The following is a 5360-nucleotide window of genomic DNA, read 5'->3' on the forward strand; positions in this document are numbered from 1 at the left end:
AAACTACCTGTATTGCCTGCTTGCTGTGGGACTCTCAGCAGCTCTCATGAGTGGGAAATGAGTGGGTTCGGATGACGTAGTCTAGATGCCAGCTCCTAAACTGTAGGCTGTGACCTCTTATGGGGTCACATACTTGAATATGGGGAGGGTTACCAAAGGGTTGGCAACAGTGAACCCCGTAAAATTCATTCAACATCAAAGGCCACGCCTCCAGGGCTCTCCTGGCATCATTCAGCCATGTCATGTCATGTGACTTCACTGTGGGCTTGTTTCTGATCACATACATGTGCACCTCGCTCTGCGTGCTCACACTGTAAGTCATGAATGCTGCCCCAAACCTCAACAGAGGTTCAAAGCTCTTCTCTCTTATGGACGGCAAAGTTTTTCCTGTACATATGAGATCTTCTTCTCTTACAGAAACATAGTGGTTTAATTACAGAAAATAGAAATTCTCACATCCCCCTACCATTGTTCCCCAGTGTGTAAGCATCAAATGTGTACAGTTTTGCATGGTCCTGTGCTAGATGCTTTTAAAAACTACTGTTTGATGGGTGACTTGAGTTTCATTAAAACAAAGTATTCAGTGAACTTGGGTTGGCCCTAAACATATGTCTTCCATTTATACAATGAATTTATTCAAAAACGGAGTCTCAGAATTGGTGATTTTACATAGAAAATATCGATCCATTCTGAAAAGCATTGTAGAGGCCCTGTGTCCTCAGAATGGAACTTCAGCCAAGATTTAATTCTCACGTAAGAAAAAAGCAAACTCATCTCCTCATCAGCATGTATTTTTCTTTTGTCTTTAATAAATGGTAAATTATATGTATACCAAGGAATTGTTTAAAATAAATGTATGATTTAATATCAGTAAACCTTTGATTTGTAAATCTATCTTAGACATCTCTGTATCCAGGACTGCATCAAAATTTATCGATTATAAAGAGATTGTGACGGGGGAAGATTTGAGAAGCGCTACTCCAGAAAGCCCTCCTAAGCTTGGGTCTCAGCTTGTATGCTCTAGAGTCAGGAGGCTGTAATAAAAGCAAACAGGTTAAAGGTTGGTACCGCTGTGGCAAGGACATAGATTCCAGCTTTTTGCAGCATCTCATGGAACTGTTAGCTTGTTCTACAGGACAGAAAGCCAGGCTCAGAGACGTGGTCTGCCCCGTTGGAGTCCATGGTGCCTGGTGACCGAAGGAGGTCTGGCTTCCATGTCCAGCCCCTGCATGTCCATCTTCACTGAGCGCTATCGATTGGCTCCTGACTGGGGCCCACTCTTGTAGGAAGACAGGGAGGATGAGTGGAGCTAGGGAGGTAGCCCGGTTGTTACACTGCTTGCCTTGCAAGTGTGAACACTCAAGTACTCAGGGGGAAAGTAAGACATGGTGGCACATGCTTCTTACAATCCCAGCGCTGGGGAGATAAAGGTGGACCAGTCTCTGGGCCTTGCTGGCCAGGCAGTCCAGCCAAATCACAGACCTCCAGGAAAATCAGAGAGCCTGTCTCAAAAAAACAAGGGGGAGAGTAACTGAGGCTGGACACCCTAAGTTAATCTCTGGTTTCCACATGCACACACACACACACACACACACACACACACACACAGAGACACACTCACACACACAGACACACACACACAGACACACACACAGACACACACAGACACACAGGCACAGACACACACACATATACACACACAGACACATACACACACACACAGACACATGCACACACATACATGTGTATATACGCTTACACAAAGTGAGCACAGGTCACTTTCTAAAAAAAGCCTTCTAGGGATGAAGTGGCCTTCCCCAGTGCCCAGGGAGTGTGTCTAGGGTCGAGGACATCTAGGCTCCTGTCCAAGAGCCTTGGGAACGATGCATGTTGGAAAAGATGGTCTTTGAGTGGCTGAGGATGTGGCTTGAGTGGCAGAATACTTGTTTAGCATGCATCGAGCCCTGCAATGGATCTACAGTACTGTATAAAGTACTGTGTCATGTCCCTGTTACCTGAGCACTCCGGAGGTAGAGACAAGAGGATAGATGCTAGCATCCTTGACTCCATAGGGCTTAAAGCCAGCCTGGGCTTCATGACTTTGTCTCCAGAACAAAACCAAAGACAAGCTTGAGTCTTGGCCACTGCACCTATCCAGGTCCACAGCAGAATCAACTCAGGGAATGGGACGGCTGGGGAACTACGTTCTGAGAACCGTGCTCTTTACTTGGGATAATCTCCCTCTAGGATCTACATCTCCTTCCCTTGTAGAGACCATTGTGAGGTAATCTCCCTCCTTCTGTCTCCTGGGAGTCACTTCTCGGCACTGCCAGGCACTGAGGACTTCTTCTTGCTTCACAGTAAAAGCAAGTGCCACCTTCCCAATTCTACCGAAGAGAAAGCTGTCTAAGTCACACAGCTGTCACAAAGCTGTCGCAAATCTGTGTGCAGAGCAGTCCATCCACACTGGTGTAGACAGGGACATCTGGATAGTGGTGGCAGGACCACAGGGGACACAGCTTTGCAGGCTTCAGCCAGAAGGAGGGAGAAGCTGCCCAGAACCAGAGGGCTACTCAGGTTGGCCGCTAGAAGCTACGGTAAGGGTTCTTCCCTTCCCACAGGGCATTTGAAGTCAGGAGAAAGAATCCTGAAGTGGCTGGCTTGGAGCGATGTCATGGGAGTCTTAGAGTGTAAAGTCTGAGTGACAGTGAACTCAGGAAACCTGCCCTCTCCTGTCTGGGTCTCAGGCAGCAGGGTGTTCTCTAAGGACCCGTGGTGCTTGGAGCTGAAACAGAGGCAGAGAGTTATTAGAACAACTGAGGCACTTGCTAAAGTGGATTAACCCTGGGCCCCACTCTAAGGATCTGACTCAAGAAGCCAGATTTAGATGGACTTCCCCTTTCCTGGGAAGCCTGCAGCACACTGGGCTCCTAACCTTCTCCCTGTGGGCTTCACTGGCTGTCTCTCCGGCCCTGGTCACCAGGCTTCCCAGCCTCTGATGTCTAAGACTCTCCACTCACCCAGGAAGAGCCAAGATGGCCTCTACGCTCTGAGAACTGTGATAGAGAGTGGCCACCACTGAGCACATGGGGAGTGTGTGTGTGTCTGTGTCTGAGTGTGTGTGTGACTGTGTGTGTCTGTGTCGTCTGTGTGTGGTCAACCTTGAATTTTATACCTCAGGCATTCTCTACCTCATTTTTTTTTTTTTTTTGAAAAGCTAGGGTCTTTCACTGGCCTGGATTGGGCCAGGGTGGCTTGTCAGTAAATCCCAGAAGTCAACATGTCTCACTTTCCCAGCCCTGGAATCACAAACACACGAACCAGGTCCTGCTTTTACTAACACCAGGTCTGCGTGTTTATCAGACAAGCAGGAGTTGTCTCCCCAACCTGGGGTGCATGGGTTTTGTTTGTCGGTTTGTTTCTGTTCCACATTTACAGATACAAACCCAGAGCTCAGAAAGGCTTTCAGCCACGAGGCTACAAAACTCACCAATGCTAGCTGAGTCAGCACCAGACCCTGGAGTTTAGGTGAGACCTTGGAGAATCGGACACAGAAGTGCTGGAGGACTCACGTTAGACCTCCAGGACCTCGGATGGTCTTGGTTCTGTGGGAAGCCTATGGCTCTGTAGAGAGCAGATTCATTGATTCAGCCCCCACCCAAGCTCCTGGGGCAAGAAGGCTGATGGGATTAAAGAGATGTAGTCTGCCGAGGGGCCACTGGGACAGAGTAGACCAACTTCCCCTGCTGGGGTTCGGAAGAGACCAACCAAGTTCACAGAGGTATGAGCTGGCTGGCAGAACTCAGGAAGAAGGCTCCTTTGCAAGGAACAGCTGGGAACCTGGTATTATGCTCATCAGAATACTAAAAGAGATATGTTTTGTTTTGTTACCCAGGCTTCCCCATACAATAGCCTGGGAAGTGGGTGGTGTGGGGAAGAAAGCTACACACATTATGATCGTTTAAAATAGATTCGTATTCTTTTAAATGACAATTGTTTCAGAGTCATAATTGATCCCCGTTTTTATCATTTCAAACTAGGAGGGAGGAAATAGTAAAAGAAACAACACCTAACCCGGAGCCACCGTGGAATCTGAAGCTGCTGCCTTCCAGACAATAGCACGTTTTGAACAGAGCTTGGCTCAAAGGAAGCTGCCCCTCCTGGTGTGGACGCTGTGCAAGTGGGGGAGCCGCTTTCACAAAAGAAGACATTTAGGATGTCCACCCTCTCAGTTCTGAGCAGGAAGAAAGCTCCGAGTGGGCTGAAGTAAGCAAGCAAGGGCGTGCCCTAAGAGCTGCAGCATGCCCAGGAGAACTGGGGATGGGAACGCAGCTGAATCTAAATGGACAAAGGAAATACACAGAGGATGTTAATGGAGATTTCAATCTAAGATGAAATTTGAGTACAAGGAACATTTCAATATAATATATATTTAATTGAAATGAACTGCTCACATCTTAAACCAGAAATGATGTTGCAGTTCCACACAGGATGAGAGCTACTCGACAATCTTCCTTCCTCTCCCTCCGTGATGTTCATTTCAGAGAAGATTGTTAACTCAAATATTTGTTGAATTAATGATTTGATTAAGTGTATGAATGAAACTGAAATCAGTAGAGAAAAGTTTAACATATATACTTCGAGGGGACAGAGGAGGTGGCCTGGCGGGTAGGAAGTTCACATGGGCAATCATGAGGGTCTGAGTTAGATCCTCTATTTCAAGCCAAGCATGGCTGGATGAGCCTGTGGCTCCAGCACTGGGGAGGGTGACAGCCACAGAGTGGAAAAACGGTGAGCTCTGGGTTCAGTGAGAGACCCTGCCTCAAGGGATAGAGGGGAGTACCAACATCCTCCCCCCACTGCCACACACACACACACACACACACACACACACACACACGCCCCCCCACATACACACACGTGCATGTGTGTGTGCACACATGCACACACATGCACACACGCGCACACACATGCACACGTGCACGCCCCCCACATACACACACATGCACACGTGTACACGCCCCCACATACACACACATGCACGTACACACACACATGCACACACACACACACACATGCACGTACACACACAGACACACGTGCGCACATGCACATGCGTACGCATACGCACACACATGCACACATACACACGCACACACATGCACACACACGAACACACATGCACACATGCACATGCGTACGCATACGCACACACATGCACACATACACATGCACACACATGCACACACACATGTGCACACCCACACCCATGCCCACACACACACATGCACATACATAACACCCACACGCACACACGTGCATGCACAGGCACACACACACATACACACACACACACACAC

The 5360-nt window shown here is 48.2% G+C and overlaps 1 long non-coding RNA gene across 1 annotated transcript; it reads left to right on the forward strand.

The window, feature by feature from the left end:
• The first annotated feature begins 2368 nt into the window (after positions 1-2368).
• Positions 2369-4581, forward strand: LOC116072400. The gene is made up of 2 exons (XR_004111425.1): positions 2369-2597; positions 4041-4581. It is a non-coding gene; the product is annotated as an uncharacterized LOC116072400 (long non-coding RNA).
• The last annotated feature ends 779 nt before the right edge of the window (positions 4582-5360 follow it).

The sequence above is a fragment of the Mastomys coucha genome, unplaced genomic scaffold (assembly GCF_008632895.1).
Source record: "Mastomys coucha isolate ucsf_1 unplaced genomic scaffold, UCSF_Mcou_1 pScaffold23, whole genome shotgun sequence".
Classification (NCBI taxonomy): domain Eukaryota; kingdom Metazoa; phylum Chordata; class Mammalia; order Rodentia; family Muridae; genus Mastomys; species Mastomys coucha.